The following is a 21,628-nucleotide window of genomic DNA, read 5'->3' as shown; positions in this document are numbered from 1 at the left end:
AGGGGTAGGCAACCTATGGCACACGTGCCAAAAGCAACACATGAGCTGATTTTCAGTGGCACTCACGTTGCCCGGGTCCTGGCCACCAGTCCAGGGGGCTCTGCATTTCAATTTAATTTTAAATGAAGCTTCGTAAACATTTTGAAACCTTATTTACTTTACATACAACAATAGTTTAGTTATATATTATAGACGTATAGAAAGAGACCTTCTAAAAAGGTTAAAATGTATTACTGGCACGTGAAACCTTAAATCAGAGTGAACAAATGAAGACTCGGCACACCACTTCCGAAAGGCTGTCAACCCCGGTTTAGACACTTGGGCTCAGGTAGAAACTCGTCCTCTGAAGCTCCCCTCCTTCCCTAGGATTCAGGGCCCAAGCTCCATGGTGCATCGCACTGTACAGTGACACAGCTCCTCCTGGTGAGTACACACTGCGCCAATGCAAAGAGCCAAGTATGCATGCACACAAGCGATATACTGACTGCGGCTGCTGTATGCCAATGCAACTTGTGGTGGCAAAACCTTCTAGTGTAGACATGACCTTAGGAGTCAAAGTTGTACCTCTTTAACAATACCCATACGGGTAAACTGGTACAATTCTTGTAGTGTGTATGAAGTTGTACTGATATACGTAATTATTAATAATTATGATTCATATTACTGTAGCACCTAGGAGCCCTAGTCATAGACCAGGACCTACGTGCTTATGTCTGTATAGCTTATTCCTGTGTGAACTGTCTGGCTCACTTTGCATTAGTATTGTTCAAATAGGTATTAGAATTATAAGACTGCGTTTAGACTTTATGAAATGCTTGTAAATTGCTGTATGCATTAATCTCACTTGTAATATCTGTATGCTGTGTTAGAAGGCAATACTTAAGTGTTTGACCTTTAACCCGTAAATCACCGGACCAGGGAGAAGCATTAACAAGTGTGAAATACTACTTTCCAACAGGAAATGGTATCTCCTGCACAATAAAAAAGTCCCATCAACACCAGGTGAACTGTTGTGGAACATCAGGGGGGAAAAGACTTTGTTGATTGCTCCCCCAACCCGCCCATGAAGAGAGGTGCAAGTGAATTGCTCCCAACAGCTGAATTTGCAGCTTGAAACAGAACAGGGGAAGGAATAAAAAGCCCTAATGAGGAACTGTATCTTTTATGCTGCATAGACTCTGAGGGGCAATGATTACCAAGGGCTTGTCTTCACCTATCAGGATAAATTAACCTAAGTTATGCTACTCCAGCTATGTGAATAACTTGACTGGGACTGACTATTGCTGTGATCATTGGTGTAAGTCATCATCTGTCACAAAGGGAAGTTTACCTGGGTGGCGAGACAGATTAGAGTACCCAAGGGGGCTGTCTATGACTCCATGTTAAGGCTAGTGTAGTGCCTGCGGAGGTTACACTTGATAATTGATTGGTGAAATCTAAGTACAGAACTCACAGCCAATTTGGGATTTGTGCCCTGTAGTAAACGTCTGTCTCAAATCTGGACTTAAGAGTTCAACATCTGAGTGTTTACTGTGAACCTTCCCCAAGCTTATACCCAGCTTGGATCTATCTCGCTGCCACCAGACAGGAATATAGCGCCTGCCTCGCTCTGGTCCCCCCCAAGAACCGTCGCCCTCGGAGAAACCACCCCAGAACCAACCCACATGTCTACCCATCTCATCCCCCCAGCTTCCCCCCCCTTCCCTGGGTTGCACGGTGCGTGCAGATACTTCACTCTCCTTGAATACACCCGGAGAGGCAATCTAGCTCCCCCGAGGCCATTCACTAGTCAGCTCACACAAGAGATTCCCCCCCTTGTGCCTGTAGCCTTTCCCGCCTGACAATAGGAAGGTAGACACAGAGTTTGGGGCTTTCCCTCCACCCCTCTAAGCCTGTCACCGATAAACAGAGCTCTGGGCACAGAGATCCTTTCCCTCTGCCTCACTAGGAAAAGAACTTCACACAAGGTTAAAAGAAAACTTTATATAAAGAAAGAAAATACAAAACAATGATACTGCATTAAGAGATCAGTACAGGCTCTTGCTATAGAAATATGAATAACAGTCTGATTTAAAGATAGCCCCATTTAAATCAGTCCAGCCACAGTAACACAACACATGTAATCACAACACAAAGTAATACAGCCTGTTGCCTTGTGCCTTTACTCACACTTTGTAGGAATAGTTAGAAAGAAATAGGAGTTAGCAGGAAACCTGGATCCTCCATCAGCTCTGAGGAGAAAACACAAAAACCCAGAGTACACAATTCCCGCCCCTGACTTTTAAAAAATCCAGTTCTCTGATTGGTCCTCTGGTCAGGTGTTTGGTTCCCTTTGTTCACCCTTTACAGTAAAAGAAAATTAACCCTTACCTTACCTATCTACTTATGACATGCCCTGCTTCTTAACAGTTTGCCCTGAGGCTAATACTCACTGTCTTAAACTACTGTAGGACAGTTTGACAGATGTAACCATTGTACTTCAGGGCATAAACCAACCACTGATTGACAGGAGGAAATTTCTTCTCAGGGAAGGTTATGCATTATGGTACCCTACAGGGTGTCTTGCACCTTTCTCTGAAGTATCTGCTCCTGGCCACTGTCAGAGACAAGGTACTGGACACACTGGACCAGTTATCTGATCCAGCATGACAATTTCTGTCAAAACTGTTTTATGAATGCTGAAAACTTTAAGGGATATTAGCTAATTATTCAGACATACAAGTTGGCCACGTTCTGTTCTCGCTTGCACTGGCAAATGCCAGCAAAAAATATCAACGGATTAAATATTAACAATCACTTATTTTTGTACAAGTTATAACAATGATTTTTTTTAAATGAATTCATCCCATTTGGCCCATCTTTCTTCCAGCAGTTCAGATGTTAATCCAAGCGACAGAATCAGTGTAAACTGAAGTCAGTGGAGCTAGGTCCAATCACCAGCTGACGATTTGTCCCACTAGGGTATACATACCATAATTCACAAGCTATGCTGGCTCAATGCCATGATTCTCAAGGATTCCCTTAAGTATTAATAGAAAAGATGACAGTAACTTTTCTTGCCACCAACTTTCTTTGAAGAGAACATTAGAAGCTAAAATGCAACAACATTAAAATTTCAGGGTAAAATCCCCCCAAATTCTTATGAGTAAAGGCTCAACCTCTGATTCTGCAAGGCACTGCAGACCTCTGTAGCTCCACTGAAATCAATGGGGATCTGCAGGATGACAGGGATCTGATTGCTCAGAGCTGCAGGACCTAAAGTATTCAAGTCTGTTCTGCCCATGGCCATCTATCCAAGGTACTTGACTGATCCCCATATTCAAGTATTGGACATCTCACAATATCCCGGTGAGCTAGGAAGTGCTATTATCCCATTTTACAAACAAGGAACTGGGACACAGAGATGAAGGCCTACATCTCAAAGATTTTCAGGCCCGTTGATTTCCATAGGAGTTAGACACCTAAATACTTTGAAATTCTGGTCGCAAGTGACTTGCCCAAGGTAACAGAGCAGTCTAGTATCCCAGGCTAGTGACCCTAGACAATTCTTTCTCTCTATGGAGAGTTTAAAGTCCATAATCTCCTGGTGCTCAGCCTCAGCCACTATCCTATTATTTCCATGCAATAACCGAAAGTAGTGGAGGATAGAAATGACGTTTTTGGGGTGGACTTTTCAGTCTTACTCCCATTCCAGCAATAAATAACTTCCTGACTGCTTTGTTGACAAACTGAAGCTCCGTAGTATCAGAGGGGTAACCGTGTTAGTCTGGAGCTGTAAAAAGTGACAAAGAGTCCTGTGGAGCCGTATAGACTAAGAGAAGTATTGAAGCATAAGCTTTTGTGGGTGAATACCCATTTCGTCAGACACATGAAGCTCCCTAGTTAGCCTCAGAAAAGTTGTAATACCCGATTTGGTTGAGTCGTCTGATCATTTGAAAATAGAAGTTTCTTCTGCCTTGGTTCCTTTTGTCATCAGGAGACAATAACAAATGCTGCCATCTGCATTCTGCCTTCAGGCTAATGGAGGGGGAGAAAACCAGCTGTTCAGGTTTTGGAGAGACAATGATTTGCTGTTCTAATGCTTTATTTTATCGCCTTCTCTTTATTAATCTATAGTAAAGTAGGGGGCATTTCCTCTGCCTTCTGCTTCTATTCAGAGAAGGAAAGTGAGTGAGGGGACAATGCATTTCATATTGTTCCCTAAAAACAAAAGAGTTTGCATTTGTTCCTAAAACAAATTTATGTGCTGCATGTTCCCATTAGGGTATCCTTGCTATTATTATCAGTTACGCTTTTCTTCAATGTCACCTAGCTTTGTGCTTCAGAGAAACTGCCAGCCCCCTCTGTGGTCTCCCTATTTATAACCTCAAGCTACAAGGAGGCTGGCTGAGCTTAAGAACAATGGCTGGTTAGAAATTCTCCCTGCAGTCCTTATCAGTTCATGTGAAGTTGAGTTCCCACTGTTAAAAGAACCCTAATTGCAGGCCTGTGCTGGCAACCTCACTGTGATCCCACCACAGCAGGTAGTTGACTAATTACTACAGTCCATCATACAGGATTTGAGTCGGAATGTTTTTAAAAGTAACTTCATGTTGCTGTGAATCTTGGAATTGTGATTGCGAAGTGAAACATTTGTAAAATGAGTGTTTTTTCTACTCTGATCTGAAACTTCTGACATAACTGCAGATTACTTCACTTAAGGCCAAAATCTGTCCTCAGGCATTTGATTTCCTTCTCACTTTGCTGGTACAAATCCAATCCAAAGTAATTATTGAATTCAGTGGTGTTCATGTTACACTGTTGTAAAAGAGACTAAAATCAGGTCCAGTTTTTTTCCAAATTTATACTGGCGTAACTTAGAAGACAATTTGGCCCTTAGCACCTACTCCTCCCCCTGCCAGAGACCCCAAGATTGTCTGCGTACTTTTACTGGTGCTTTCCGGACACAACTTCACTAACTTAATCTTTTCAAAATGTATTGAAAAGGACAACTGATGTTCAGTTTCTTTCTGGATCCAATACTTCATGCATCTTGAACGATTTCACATAATCATTTGAAAACAGCTCCTGGTTTATAATTCTTGTTTGAAAGTAAATATTCAAAGGCCAAGCCATGCAAAGGTTTTCTTCAATTCATACAGGTTTACAGAATACCAAAGATCATTAAAGCCCAATTCTGCAAGTTGCTGAGCAGCCTAGCCTCCCGTCATTACAGGATGAGATGCTAACAGTGCATGGACCAGATTTACTTGCTGATGAAACCCAGCCTGCTGGCCCCTGGTAGTCTACTGGGATGAAAATGCGATGTGGTGAGTCAAAGCCCTGCAATCCACCCACAGCCTTGCTCTCCTAGGGTACTGGAGCCATCTGGCATAGCCCCATAAGTAGGTGAGGTAAAGGCACTGGAATCTATGGTGATCTCCACCAGGAAAACGGGGGGGGGGGGATCGCTCTGGGGGTGCAGCTGTTCCTCCCCCTAAAAGGAGAAAATATACCCCATGTGTTGATTTAATAATTACAAGCACATGATAAACAAAACCGTTGCAAAAAATCCAGCTCCTCTTGAGCCAAGCAGCCCAACAGTAAGAAATAAGGTGCTGTAAAAATAAAATGAAAATGTCTTGTCTCAGTATAATGCAGGGATCAGCAATGCTTCTTTCATGTTCATACAGTCAAAAAAAAGTTTTGTAGAAGTCAGGTCACTAAGCCTGACTGTGCTCTCAGACACTAGCAACGATCATGACCAACTCCAATGGAGTTATCTGGGGATAAAATCAGTGTAAGCAAGGGGAAAGCCAGTCCATTCCCTTTATAGAAAATTAAGTGTAACCCCTTTGGAAGAGGTGCTCCTGAAATATCACAGCCTCTAGGGCACTTGTCCCATGACTACAGCACTAATGGCTACATAATTCCATTTCCCACATTGCCTAGGGTCCAGCATGGAGATAGAACTGGCTAGCACCACTACCAGAACCAATTGTAAGCCAGAACTTTTGGGTTTAGATGTGTTTGGAGGTAGCACAGAGAGAAGCATCACAGTCAGGGAGGACCCTTCTACTCTCCACACTCCTACCCAAGGGAAGATTTTGAGTCCTTTGGGGACTTCTGGGACACAAGCAGTGTCAGCTCAGCAGAAACCAGAAACCCAGGATTGCTGAGGAGAGAGTCCAGGTCAGGCTACCAAGAGCTAGCCCAGCTGCACATTTAAATTCAGACCAGAGAGGCACAAGGACAATCTTACCATCCTTGGTGTGGATGCTTTGTATGAACACCCATGTTTATTTATTTGGATGTTGTGTTTTAAGCCAGCCACCAATTTCAGCTCTGTAACACCTATCAAAGACTGAGTCTAAACTCACCGTTTGTCTCCGGTGGTGCTGGGAAGGAGCCCAGTCTGGTTCGTACTGGCTGTAAATGTTGAGTGGGGTAGAGTTTATGTATTGTTGCTTTTATCTTTTATTATCCTAAACCCTTTTCCATTATCCCCTATCCAGAGTTCCCCATACCTAATAAAGCCCCACTTACTATTCTACTACTTTGGGAATTGTGATAGCTATTTTATTATTTGTGCTCTAATGGACACTCCTCTGTATGAGAATGGGTGTTAAATATTTTTCCAAGGGACAAGCCCTCTATGCTGTCTGCATTAGGAAAGATTTTCTTGGGTGAAGTCACCAAGTGCTCTTATAGGTGAATCCAGAACCCATACCCCTTAGGAGAAGAGGGAGAAAGCTGCAGTCATGCCTCAGGGCCGAGTTACCTATGTATGTTTCATCTTCCCCATTTATCGAGCACCTTCCTTTTGCTTATTTGCATTTCTGTAACTCCCCAGTGACCCCAATCAAGACTGAGGCCTCGCTGGGCAAAGCACTGTATAAATCACATATAAAGAGACAGTCCCTATCTGGAAGAATTTATAATGTAAAGCTTTAGTTCTGCATCTTGTTGCATGTAGCTGGAGACATGCATCATTGCAGAGCCCCACTGACTTCACCAGGACTCTATGCAGGTTGCAGGGATGTTCGTGCAGTCACCTGGAGGATCAGGGCCTAAATGGACAAGACAATGGGGTAGAGAAAGGACGAACACTGAGCTAGAGCCAGTTGGGAAACAGTTTTTCTCCCCTCCCTCCCAAAAAAGTTTCAGTGAAAATAAGTTTTTGTTTGTGTAAATTGTGAAGGGGTTTTCATTGACACCCCTCTCCCTTTTTCCCCCAATTTTTGTTTTGCTGACAAAAACCTCAAGTTTTCCACCCAGTTATATTCATATCCAAATCCAGTCCTTTGAATCAATATTCACTGATTCTCCTCTCACTACACTGGTGCAAAACTTGCATTATGGTGGGGATCACCAGAATTCCAATGAAGCATTTTACTAACATTAAGACCCCGTACATTGCATTTTCTCCAAGTGCTTGTTTAGAGAGTCTGTTAATACTAAGAGTGCAAGGCCTTCTGCACAGTCCGAGTGGTTAGATTCGCCTAGGCCTAGATGGTGGGATGTCTTTGGCCACACGGTGGGAGAATGGCAAGCAGGGACTTCCTCATCTTGTGCTACTGCACTTGGAAATCTCACATAGCAGCTCCTTGGCCTTTTCCCATCTGTCTCCTCTGATTCTCAGGAAAGAGCCAGCTAGCTATGTGCCCCTCTGCTCAGAGCTACTGCATTGTACAGGAACATATTAAAATATTACATAAACCCTTCACATGTTTCCAGTTATTAGGGGAGGGAAAAGAGGGCAATAGAGTGATTTGTGCATTGGCCTGCTAAACCCAGCGTTGTGAGCTCAATCCTTGAGAGGGCCACTTAGGGATCTGGGGCAAAATCAGTACTTGGTACTTCTAGTGTAGGCAGGGGGCTGGACTTGATGACCTTTCAGGGTCCCTTCCAGTTCTATGAGATAAACAAGAAGATATAAATTATCTTTGCTGCAACCGGAGTGAGGCAGGGGAAGGGTCCAAGGCTCTTTGCGAGATTACAAGGCACTAATTCTCTCCAGACTACGCGGTGATCTTTCACTATGCCTTTGCTTGCGCACAGTTCTACATTCAACTTCAGCTGGCCAGCATGAAGGGATTAGGAAAGTTGGAAGAAATTAAGACTAAGTACTCAGAAGATGAAAAAGTTTTTAAAAACAGGTACCAAGCAGCCTTTTAGTCCCTCAGCACTGAATGTTCATGGGGGATACCTTCATGCTGCTGAAATGCTGCTGAAATGCCAGTCCCAACTCACATGTCTCTGTCATTTAGGCTAATTAGAGTGGTTTGCTTGTACACATATATAGTTAAGGTGGTGACAGGGTGTCTATTATAAACTCAGTATTTAGAATTTGGCAGTGAAAAATTGCTTTGGGCTACAGCTTACACGGTAAGAGTCTTTTAAAAAACCACAACAGGATCTTACAGCCACTGGAAGCTATTTTGTGCTAGGAAAAGTAAAATCAAACAATTTGGTGAATCACTTTGAAGATTTTGTTATTTTTTTAAAAGCTGATCACTCCATTTTTTAAAAAAAATGGCTACTGAGCTGTATCTACTGTGCTTTCCATAATGATTTTTTATTACACAAACCAATAAGTACATTGCAAAAAATGCATCTCTACATTTTCAAAGGCTTGACTGTAACAGCTCTAAAAAGAGCCAATTCATCCTAGGTGACAAATAGGTTATATTTTAAAAAAATGTTTCAGCTCATGTAATGGTCCATTAATGCCTCAAAAGCTATTTTCCAGTTTTAGCTTTTGGACAATTTTAAAATCCATCCAAGGATTAATCTTTTTATGCTTACAGGTGTCATATGTAAGTCAGCGTAATCCAAATATGACAACTAACCATATGAATCGCACTTTCCAACACTGCTATCATTTTCTTTAAGTCAAAATCCCCCAATTCAAACACTATTACCTAAATCTACGCTGATGGCTAAGCTCTCTCAGTAACAGGGCCCAGACTTGGCAAATCACTTTCTATAGGAAGCACAAACCCAGCCACTTTTAGAAAGAGCTTGCAAGACCCATTGCATTTATGTTGCGGTTGCTTAGATGACTTGGGCATACAACGGGAGTCATGCTGAGTTTGATCCCTCTGACTGAGCTCTTGCATGTCTCAAGCTGTGTGATGACCAGTCATAATGATGATGAGCGCTAAATAAATGCTTGTAAATTGTTTCTGTGAAGCATCAAGCCCCAACATATTCCTATCTAGCAATCTAAGAAAACAATTTAGTGTAGCTTTTGTAAGGGGAGTGCTCAGTTCAACAAAAATAACAAAAAATTTTACTCATAGGCCTGCAGGCTGGGAACTTGCTGCTTTATTCAACTGCATCACAACAGAGTCAGGGAAAAACTCCCACTTACAAAACAGAAAGTAAGAGTGGGTTGGAGCCTGGCTTCATCCCATAATACTGTAGGTAACCCAGTTAACCAAAAATGTTATGCTATACAAAGCACACGAGATCTTTTATAGGGGAGAAGGCAAAAATGCCGCATTTATTGAGAATACAGCAGTTAGCATATGCTTTTTAATCACACACACGCACACATCATGCACACAGTCCCGCCAGTTGCTGTTTATAGTTACCAGTCCAGAGTCTGGATCAATCTAGTGACCAGCCAGATTGGTCGCAGAGGGGAGCGGGCTCTGTTGGTGGCTATTCAATGCTCCTGGTGTAGAATCAAGATGAAACCAAAGTCCCATGGCAAAGCACCCTGTTCTTATAGTCTTTTTCCTTTGTTGAAGTTTATGGATTTTGCTGTGTCAATTTATAACCGGTTACTTCTTAATTGGTGTTTAATTTTTGATGTAAACATTTCAAATCACCTCCAAGAGGGTCATCCTGTCCCAGATTTGATTTAATTAATTGTATTTAGGGGTGCCAGCCTCCACCTCAGGGTCATCAATCTGCCCTTCCTCAATCATAAATGTGGTGTTTTTGCCTTCTCCCCTATAAAAGATCTCGTGTGCTTTGTATAGAATAACAACACTGGCAAACCAGGTGCCAGACCAAGGGTGTGGGTGTCAGCTGAGCACTGACAAATGTATAGCTGGAAACCAGAGTAGTTCATCTATATGTTAGCATTGTTCAAAATAAGTGTTAGACTTGTCAAGATGTGTTTAGCGTTAAGACTCTATAAAATGCTTCTAAGTTGCTGCATGCATTAATCTTATTTGTGATGTCTAGCCCATGCCCCAAAGTAATATGTAAGTTTTGCTTTATAAGTGTAAAAATGCCTGCTCTGAAATTGCGAACTCAGATAGGAGGAGGGGTTCCCCTCACCCATCAAGGAAGACTACTAAAACTAAAACAACAAGAGTCCGGTGGCATCTTAAAGACTAACAGATTTATTTGGGCATAAGCTTTCATGGGTAAAAAACCTCACTTCTTCAGATGCATGGAGTGAAAGTTACAGATGCAGGCATTATTATACTGACACATGAAGAGAAGGGACTTACCTCACAAGTGGAGAACCAGTGCTGACAGGGCCAATTCGATCAGGATGGATATAGTCCATTCCCAATAATAGATGAGGAGGTGTCAATTCCAGGAGAAGCAAATCTGCTTCTGTAATGAGCCAGCCACTTCCAGTCCCTATTCAAGCCCAAATTAATTGTGTTAAATTTGCAAATAAATTTTAGTTCTGCTGCTTCTTTTTGAAGTCTGTTTCTGAAGTATTTTTGTTCAAGAACAGTGACTTTTAAATCTCCTATAGAATGTCCAGGGAGATTGAAGTGGCTACCAGTAGGTGAACACTTCAATCTCCCTGGACATTCTATAACAGATATAAAAGTCAAATAAATCTGTTAGCCTTTAAGGTGCAACGGGACTCCTTGTTGTTTTTGTGGATACAGACTAACACAGCTACCTCCTGAAACTAAAACTAAGTGGGTCATTGTGAGACATCACATTACAAAGACTTGTCCAAGTGCCCCTACTCAGACTATGTGCAAAACGTCTTGTCCCATCAGTTGAATTCTGGAAGAAGGAAATAAAGATAGCTGACATGAAGATTTTTCATCTCTTTGCTGTTTGGACCTCTTACAGGGCTGAAGTTAGGAAACAAAAGCAGATATCCCCAGGGTCAGCCTGGGTTAGCGCGAAAAGACATTCAGTGCTGACAGGTTACTGTATCACACTTTTTGGAACCATAGACTGTAACTCATTTGTAATACACCTCTACCTCAATATAACGCTGTCCTCAGCAGCCAAAAAATCGTACCGTGTTATAGGTGAAACCGTGTTATATCAAACTTGCTTTGATCAATCGGAGTGCGCAGCCCCGCCCACCCGAAGTGCTGCTTTACCGTGTTATATCTGAATTTGTGTTATATCGGGTCACGTTATATCAAGGTAGAGGTGTATATGTTGCCTGCTTTAACCTGTAAATAACTCTCATTTCTTTTTCCTAGTTAATAAACCTTTAGTTGGTTTATTACAGGATTGGCTACAAGCGTTGTCTTTGAAGTGAGATCTACAATACAAGTTGACCTGTGGTAAGCGACTGGTCTCTCGAGACTGGGAGCAACCTGAACATTTTGTGATCTTTGGTGTAAGTGACCATTTATCACTAAGCCCAGCTGGCCTGTGTGGCAAGATAGCCTGGAGTACCCAAAGGCAGGGCCGGCTCCAGGCCACAGCGCGCCAAGCACGTGCTTGGGGCGGCACACTGCGGGGGGCGCTCTGCTGGTTGCCAGGAGGGCAGCAAGCGGCTCTGGTGGAGCTCCCGCAGGCGTGCCTGCGGAGGGTCCGCTGGTCCCGCGGCTCTGGTGAAGCATCCGCAGGCATGCCTGCGGGAGGTCCACCGGAGCTGCGAGACCACCGGACCCCCCCGCAGGGAAACCTGCGGGAGGTCCACTGGAGCCGCGGAACCGGCGAGCAGCAGAGCACCCCCCGTGGCGTGCCGCCGTGCTTGGGGCGGTGAAATTGCTAGAGCTGGCCCTGCCCAAAGTGACCATCTCTGACTCCAGGGTGAGACTGTTACAGTACTTCAGGAGTTTATATTTGTTAATGAGTTGGTGGAATCTAATTATGGAACATAAAACCAGTTTGGGGTTTCTGCCCTGCTTTTTGACAGTCTACCCTGAGGTTGTCACTCATGATTGTGAGCCACTCCAGACAATGCAACACTTGTCATAATCACTGAACTACAGTAACTTTTTTTTAAATTTAAATTAAAAAGTGTTAGCTTACTCAGTAGACCCCTATTTATCCAGCACTCTATTACCCGGCTCTCCATAATAACCATTGCACACAGGTCCAGAAGCAGGTGATCTCTCCTGTGGACACTAGATGGTGCTGCAGCCTCACACGCTCCCATTCTCTAAATTATCTGAATTTTTGATCGTCTGATCTGGTTCCAGTCCCAGTTAGATCGACTATATGGGGTTCTGCTGTATGGTTAAGTGTCACTGCTGAGGGAGACTCAATTATAAAATATTTACTATAAGTCTATATGCCCCGAAAGGATGTTTAGTATACCTGTTATTTATCTGACTTTTCAATAAAAATATAAACATACAAAGCAAATGTATGTGTTCCATGTTCATTTAGTCAGAAATCTAATATGAATTCAGGCCCTGACCCTCAAAGACTTCTCTCTCTCTCCACCCCAAAGCATCTTTGCAGACACAGGATCAATACTGAGTTGCTGTTCAATCCTGTTGCTTGTTCCTCCATTAAGTCCAGCCTGGTCACGTCCCTACTTATGATGTCCTGTCATCCAGTCAGTGATCAGTCTCTAGATCTGACTGACCTTGGTTGTATTTGCATTTTTTTCTTTGGCATCCTATCATCTGTTTGTCTTCTGCAGTGTCCCCATCATTGTAATCTTTTCTGTTCTAGCCAATCCTGTACCCTGACTTCACATCATGCTCTCCTTCTAACTTCTTCATTTGTCTTAAAATCATACCCCTGCCCAACTGTCATCTTCCAAAGAACTCTCATCTATATTGCATCTAGCCTCCTGATGTCTGTTTCATTTAGTGCAGCTGCTTCCAGATCATAGAGGAATCGTCTTAGTACACTGGTTTGATACATTTTCACTCTGATACCAAACAACAGTTTTATCAGTCAGCATGTCCTTCAAGTGCAGTACTTGTGGCTAAGGCACAACTCCTTTTGATCTCATTCTTGATGGGACCATTGGCACTGTTCAAGATTTCTACATACACATAAGATTCTACTTGTTCTATAACTTCACCTCTGCTGCATTCCAACATTGTCTCTATCGCTTCCTTTCCAAATTGTAACCACTCCATCTTTTTGGAATTTATTGTAAGTCCAGGTTGACTACACCAGTTTTCCAAGATCGAGAACAGTTATTATTCATTTACATGTGTCTGCAAGTTGTACGATGACATCTGCATAAGCCAAGGTGTTTATCTCGAGATCACCAATGTCACACTCTCCAACTCACCAGTCCAAGAACATGATGAAAAGTGACAGTGATTCCATGTTCCCTTGCCTTACATCAAACTTTGACTTGAACCAGTTGCTTAATTGTCTACCAAGTCTTACAGTACAGCACGAGTCTTTGTATACAGCTTTTATAATTGCAATTATCTTCTCTGGGACTCCATATGATTTTGCTGCTTCCCCTAATGTTTCCTTCCAATCTGAACCAAATGCCTTCATAAAGTCAGTGAAAGCAGCAACCATCTCTAATTCCTATTCTTGTCCATTACCCACTGTCTGACGGTCAGCGCATGAGTATCTGGTCAATGCAACATCAGCCTCATCTGAAACCTCATTGTTCCTCACCTATTAATTCCTCAAAAATTAGACTTAATCTGTAGACAATTAGGTTCATCATGATTTTACCCGGTACTAACAGTAACTTCATAACTATTCAGATTGGCACGATCGCCTTTCTTCAAGACTGGTAGAACTATAGCCTTTAGCCAGTCATCCAGTACCTCCTCTTGCTCCCCTGTTTGCTTGTATATTTTTTTCTAATGCTTTGACAGCACTTGTCCCATCAGCTTTTAGCAGCTCCATTTTCTTATTTATTTCCTGATCTTTCCCAGTTTTTAACTGCTTCACTGCTCTTTCTATTTCTTCTTCTGATGGTGGTTCAGTGCTGATATCCATTCCACCTTGCAAGCTGCCCTGTTCATCCAGCATAGTGCTTCTCAACCAGGGGTACACATACCCCGGGGGGTACGCAGAGGTCTTCCAGGGGGTACATCATCTAGATATTTGCCTAATTTTACAACAGGCTACATAAAAAGCACTAGCAAAGTCAGTACAAACTAAAATTTTATACAATGACTTGTTTATACTGCTCTATATACTATACGCTGAAATGTAAGTACAATATTTACATTCCAATTGATTTATTTTATAATTATATAGGGTAAATGACAAAGTATGTCATTCTTCAGTAACAACGTGCTGTGAGACTTCTATTTTCATGCCTGATTTTGTAAGCAAGTAGTTTTTAAGCGAGGTGAAACTGGGGGTGTGCAAGGGGTGCAGTAGTCTGGAAAGGTTGAGAGCCACTGATCTCGCATGTCTAGAATGCATCTGGATGAGCTATGAGGCTCAGCACTTTGTCGAAATGCCCTTTCCATATTTCCAGCACTTCTTCGGCATTTGTTGTCAGTTCACCAGTAGCCTTTTTGCTGCATGTATCATTGACCTAATTGAGCGTTTCCGTGCGACTTAACCTTTTTTGTATATTGTTTTCATATCATGCTTTCTTGATGCTTCCTCTAGTTAATGAGCCTCTTCTTTTAAAAAAACTTGTTCTTTTTCAGTCTTCATCCCTTTGCATAATGCTTTTACTTCTCCTGCATTCCCAGCCGTCTTGGCTTGTTTGCACTTTTCCTGTAATGTTCTTGTTTTGTTGCTTGTCCAACTTTTCATGGTTTGCCTACGTCTTTCAATAGCTTCCTCCACTCTGCTTTGCATCGCTTCCTTGAATATTTCCCATCCCTGCAAAGACTTACAGAAAATACTTATTTATGCATGTGAATAATCCCATTGCCTTCAATGGAACTACAAGTGTGTAAAATTATGCACATACATAAGCCTTTGCATGGCACAACCAAAATAAAAAGTAAAGCAAAAGTGAGTGATTTGGCCAACAATTCATACAAAAGAAAATTAAGCATTCAGCTATGAAAATATGAATATCGGGGTTTAACTTTTAATTTGAATGCTAGCTCAGAGTTCACGATAAGCGCTGCTACTGGGGCCAAGATCATTACCAAGGATGTTATGCATAAAACCCTGAAAAGATGCAGTTTCAAAGCTTCTTTTCTTCAACTGTTGCCCACTGTGTACAGTCAGAGAAAAAAAAATCTCCTGGGCTAGCAGCCCAAAGCAACGGATGAGGCATAAGAGGATGAGGCACCTGTAATTGGAGGTTCTTTGAGATCTGTGGTTCCTATATGTATTCCAAACATGGGTGCTCAGGCGCATGGTGTGCATGTGCACCCACGTTTGGAATACATATAGGGACCATCACTTGAAGAAGCTGCACCTCTCCAGGAGGCATTGTACCTCCAAAACACCCCTCTGAGGCACAGTTCTCTCCCTGCTTTCCCTCTTGTCTCCAGCAGGTAGTGATTTGCTTCTGAATTATAGCAGCAGCTGATTAGTTCACCAGCTAGGCCTTTATTTTCCTGTGTGAGAGCCTTATCAGAGTCCCAGTCTAGCAGAGCTGGTAGAAGGGTTTCAGATGGAACATTTTCCCATCAGAAAATGCCATTGGTCAGAGTCAAAATTTTGTGTGAGAATACATTGATTTCAACAAAAAATTTTTCTAACAAGAACAATGAAAATGTTATTTTCATAGATTCCAAGGCCAGACGGGACCGCTCTGACCTCCTGTACAGCACAGACCATAGAACTTCCCCAAAATTATTCTAGAGCAGATCTTTTACAAAAACATCCAGTCTTGATTTAAAAATGGTCAGTGATGGAGAATCTACCATGAACCTTGGAAATTATTCCAATAGTTAATTATCTTCACTGTCAAAAACTTACACTTTATTTCTGGTGTTAATGCCCTGTTTCCAGTCTTACTGATCCCAAATTAACATGCTGCCAATGCTTTGGGTCAGCAACAGTGTGTTTTTTTCTCTGTTGATCTTGAGTGTCTGTGTGTCAAAAATCTCTAGGATCATGCAAATTGAATTGTTCATCTGCTGTGGTTGACCTTTCTCAGATGAGCCAACACCATGATCCCTTGTCTCTAAAAAAAGAGCTGCCGCAACCTCCAAACACTTGATGAATATAGTTGGTACTGTGGAAAGCAGGGATGTCTTGTATTTACCAGAAGTGGTTTTTACCAAGTAAAATAATGTTTTTATCACCCTGGAAGAAACTAATTGGTCCCAGTTTAAGGCATTTTCTAATTTTAAAACTGTTTAATTAATGCACACCACATTACACTTAGCTTTGGTTATATGTTCAGATTGCAGTTACTTGAGACTGTTTTGATAATGTTAAAGTACTCAATTTCTCTTTCACCTTATTGGAACAGAATATTTCAATATTTTTATTTCAGACTGACCTGTTGTTTCAAAACTTATTTTATGTTTTAAAATTCTGCATTATACTTTATAAAGCCTGAACAGGAATGAAATATGTTTATTTGATCAAAACAGAACACTTTGATTGCCCCAAAATGATTTTTTTTTCCAAAAATTTTGTTTAACAGGAAATTCTAAAATTTTTGTTTTCATTCTGATTTGAGATGAAAGCAAAATTTCAAAATCGCAGAATTTCCTGCAAAATGGAAATTCTGGTTCCCACATAGCTCTATAATCTGTGCCTTTGACAGAAGAACATACCTAGTCACTAGCAACATGTCTACCAAATATCAACTGGATTGAATTCCTCAGTACTGCATTCCTTCTTCTTGTGGTAAATGCTGTAGGAAGTTCAATATTAATCTGTGGTTTGTTTATTTGATATTTATCCTATGGTTGCACCCCAAGACCCAAGTCAGGTTCAGGGTCCGATTGTGCCAGATGTTGTATAAACACAGAAGATGATGGTCCCTTCCCTGAGGAGCTTACACCTAAGTAAAGACACATCTGGTGAGCATAACAAAGAAGAGAGAAAGAAAGGGAGATGAGAGCACCAGTAATCTCAGATTCACGTTCCTAACATCATTGTTCCAAATCTGAGGGACAGAGGCGGAGTGAGAAGGAAAGTGTGAATTCATAAGAACATGACAGGAAGAAAGAAAGAGAGACACTGAAGACAAGGTAAATGGAAATTGTTTCTGCTCACTCATGTTTGGTACAAGGAACACTCCTCCATTGCTGCTGTCTAAAACTCCTTTTTCAGCAGTAACCTTTGCTGTGCCTAATGCACCACTCTGATCAATTGCAGGCAGGAAGCAATGCCTTCAAAACAATCCCACTGGCAAAGCTGGGTACCAGCCAGTTAGAGACAGAGGAAAATGCCATCTGAACTCTTTAAAAGTACAAATGATACAAGGAAGAGAGGATATAGGAGCACTGTAAGATAAATACAAACAGGAGAAAAGACATATTGAAGGGAGAAGGACAGAGGGAAGTGGACAGGACAGAGAGAAGACAAAAGGACCTGGTGTAAGTGGGTGAAACTCTGGTGATTTGAGTGCCACCAGATCAGGAATGGACAGTAATGACAAAATCCCAAACACAATGTTTAGTCCTACTCTGGTTGGAGCCCAGCTATCTCTCACACAAACCTGATAGGTCTTTCTCTTTGGTGACATGCCAATAAAGTATCACTGTACTGAAACTGAGTCAAGTTGCATCCAGCTACACTAGTGCGCCTCTCCCCCAAAAAATCACCAATTGTCCCCATTTCCCTTCACTTTCTCCCCCATCCCTTTCTCTGCTCTCCTGGGAACTCCCCCAAGAACTCAAAAATATGGGATCAGAAGGGAAACCACCACATCATGTCTACTTCACCAGTTGACTGTGGGTAACCCACCGATGAAAGTGTTTTGCAGGTACTCCACTGGGACGATCCACAGAGATATGAATGGTTACAGCCACCAGCTGCAGAGCATTGGCTTGTTAGCTCAAGCTGTAGCAGCTCATGCCTTCAGCTCTATAAATCCCCGGTTCAATCCCATGCATGTTAGCACAGCTGTCACATATCCATCTGCACTACATCACTGAATGCCTGCTTTGGCTAGCAACAACTCATCTGTGCATGTCAACTATGTAATTTAGTGTAACCAAATCGTGGTTCAATGTTTTATCTCCTTCCATACCACACATGCATGTGGTAATGCATCAGCCAACAAAATTACAAAGCGGAAGGATGTAAAATGTCATACAGGTGCCATTTCGGCACAAAGAATTGTTTCTTTAAAGAAAAAAATCCAATAAATATTGTTTTCTCTGCAGCGATGAAAGTGCAAGTATGATCTTGGTTAGGTATGTTCTGACTTGCTAAGGAAATAATCTTCTTAACTGCCACAAATCTTTATATGTTTTAACTTGCTTAAGTTTGGCTGCCAGATTGGACACAACATTCTAGCATACAAGTATTTTCCATTTGGATGTGCTCTGATTTTTATTTCATTTAGAGTTCCGATTGCAAGAAACGGAGCTGTAATCATGAAAACCAGCACTAATTGTATGTAATGCTGAGTTTTAAATTTATTCAAATTTAACACATTACTTTGAAAATATTAAGGGTGGTTTTTCCTCTTTCTATTTGTCACCTTAATACTTCTCAGTTTGCCTTCTTACTTATAAGCAGCTATACTCATAAAAAGATAAAAGCATGTAGGTGAAAATTACATTCTTTTTCTTTCATATAATCAAGACTAAAAGTCATAAATGTTTGATCACCCACCCACTCCCTTCTGCTATGGTAATAGAAAGCAAGGAGGTACATTTCATGTTAAAGAGGTGTCATTCTCACAAGAACAATAAGGATGAGGGATTCCAACATCAATATTCTGAAAGAGATGACCTTCATAGGACCCACACAAGTTAGCCTCAATTATGTGTATAAAATAGAAAGGCAATACAAATCTGTGAATTCCTTCTATTAGTAGTAGAGTTCTAGTAGCGTCCAGGAGTCCCTAGCATGGACCAGAACTCCAATGTACTAGGCATTGTAGAAACTGTGAACAAAGAATAGTCTCTTCCTATCATCATGGTATCCAAGTGCCTATTCTGAGACTATAATTCCTTTTGTGGTGTCCAGAGCAAAACTTGAACTGAATCTACAGGTAGAATTATAGCCCCAAAGTTTGAAATTGTCCTATTTGTGTTTGTTTGTTTGTTTGTTTGTTTCATAGACTATCAAATTCCTAAATTGCTCATAAATTGAACTCACAAATGACCCTGATAGAAACTTCAGTATTGCACCTGCACACCCATATTCAGTTGATAGTCCATTGAAATCAGTGGCACCTTAAGACATGTAGGTATTTTCTGCTGCCCAAAAGACATCTGCCAGACACTCCACAGTCATTCAGAAGCTCCAAGCATACATGGAAGCTGCCTTTGCAACTGTCATCCCCGACTTATCCATAAAAGGGGCTGAATAGAAAAAAAAAGTAATGCAAGTGTAATGAAGATGCATAGGGTGGGGTAATCAGCAAGGCTTGAATCCAGAATCTCTGGGTCTGAAGACATGAGTATCTATGATCTGAGCTAAATGATCAGATCCATTAGCTCATATGCAGTCAGACTTAAACCTCAGCGTTGTCCGGCTACTGAAGATGAATGGAGCCACACTGGTATCAATATGCATTTCACAAGCTCCCTCACAGCAATATCCTTCAAGCCTGACCAGAAGTGATCACCTCTAGGGCTAAAAATGTAGTTTGTTCTCCACCCCATTAGCCTTTGACCTCTTTGCTAACTCTGCCAACAATGTGCCTGTTGTGATTGTGGGTGTGTAACGTGGCCATCTCTCTGCTGGCAGTAGACTGAGGCCATTAACTCTCATCACTAAAGTGTCAAAACACTTGTTCAGTTCCAGTTTGCAGTGAATTCATGTTAGTGACCCATTGGCAAAAGTTTCCAGTGCGCATTGCCCATCCATGGAGTCACCCAGCCACCATATCAATGTTCTCGTTTCTTAGTGCACATTCTTCTGAAGGTGCATTTTTAAATGTCACTCACAGGACTGGCTACCGATGAGGAAGATGTAATAGAGTGCTTCATCTGACTGATTGCACCAGTCAAACACCACACCTGGAATTTCTACAAAGATTTTAAAATTGATTGAATCTTTGATCATTTATTAACTTAAAGCAAACACTTTGCATTTCATCATCAAATGTCAAGAGGAAACCGTGTTCCTTCAAAACATCGTGTCTGGTAGATAAGAAAAAGAAGAAAGACTACCTTTAAAAAGTAATAGCCAAGCAAAGAGTCTTCTATTAAATGGTCGCAGATAAATCAGCTTTAGCAATATCTGCTTACTATAAGGAGCTCTCTTCATTGGGTCTAATGTCACCCATGCAAATCCCAGGGGAAAGGATCATCTGAGACTGTAAATTGAAATGTAAAAACCAGGGCAGTCATTGGCATAGTTACCTGTTTATATCCTATATGATATCAGTGGGTAGTTACCTTTATGATTGTGGTTTGTCCGTGTCGTTCTTGTGCCTATATAGTGAATCATGTCAAATGGTCATTTTTCTCTGAAAGTCAGGTAACTGTAGATTGCACAGTTGTTTTAGCCATGTTAGTCCCAGGACATTAGAGACACAAGGTAGGTGAGGTCATATTTTTTATTGGACCTACTTCTGTTGGTGAAAGGGAGAAGCTTTCGAGCTACACAGAGGTCTTCTTCAGGTGTAGCTCAAAACCCTGTCTCTTTGACCAACAGAAGTTGGTCCAGTAAAAGATATTACCTCATCTACCTTGTTTCCCGAAGTACCTATAGAGCAGTTTTCATTTCAGGGAAGATTTGGGAATAAATATGCATGTGAGAAGAGAGTCCCTGTGAAGTCAAGTTAGGGGATATGTAAGAGAAGCCTGTGTTTGTTTACTAGCTAGAGCCAGAGCAGTCAATTATTTTTGCGGATATCCACATTTCTTGGTCAAGGTATAGTGAAGATCCAAATTCCAGAGAAACATTTTTTACACTACAAGTGCCCTTGTTCAACACATACAATCTTGTGTAATATATCCAGGGCCTATTGCTTCTATTTTTAGTGCATTAAATGAAAAATAAAATTAAACTGCTGTATAACCTAAAAATAATTTCCAAGAAAGCTGTAATAAATTACATTTGAGACTTTTCCTGAGAAAATACATACCAGTAGATAAAATATCAAATAAATGCAAATATTAGCATTAAAGCACTTTCAGACAACTGTTTTCACTTCTGAATTCGTTTTCAGTTTACAAAGTGTATTAATTTTGGTTTTGTCAAATGAAATTATCATAGGCATATAACCCCGATTGTCCCCACCCAGATCCCCTCCCCAATCCCCCGATTATCCACCACTCAGCTTAGTGTTACCATATTTCAAGTTCCCCCAAAAGGGACTGCTGGGGGTGGAGAGGGTGGAGGAGCGGAGGAGGGATGTACTGTGAGGGGTACTTGGGGGTGCTGGATGGGTAGGGTGTACTGGGAGGGGTATTTGGCAGGGTGCTGGAGGGGGTATTTGGGGACTGCTGGAGGGGGAGTGTGTGTACTGGAGGGG

This window comes from Chelonoidis abingdonii, chromosome 2 (genome assembly GCF_003597395.2).
Source record: "Chelonoidis abingdonii isolate Lonesome George chromosome 2, CheloAbing_2.0, whole genome shotgun sequence".
NCBI lineage: Eukaryota > Metazoa > Chordata > Testudines > Testudinidae > Chelonoidis > Chelonoidis abingdonii.
The sequence above is the reverse complement of the archived record's forward strand: the minus strand, read 5'-3'. Positions refer to the sequence as shown.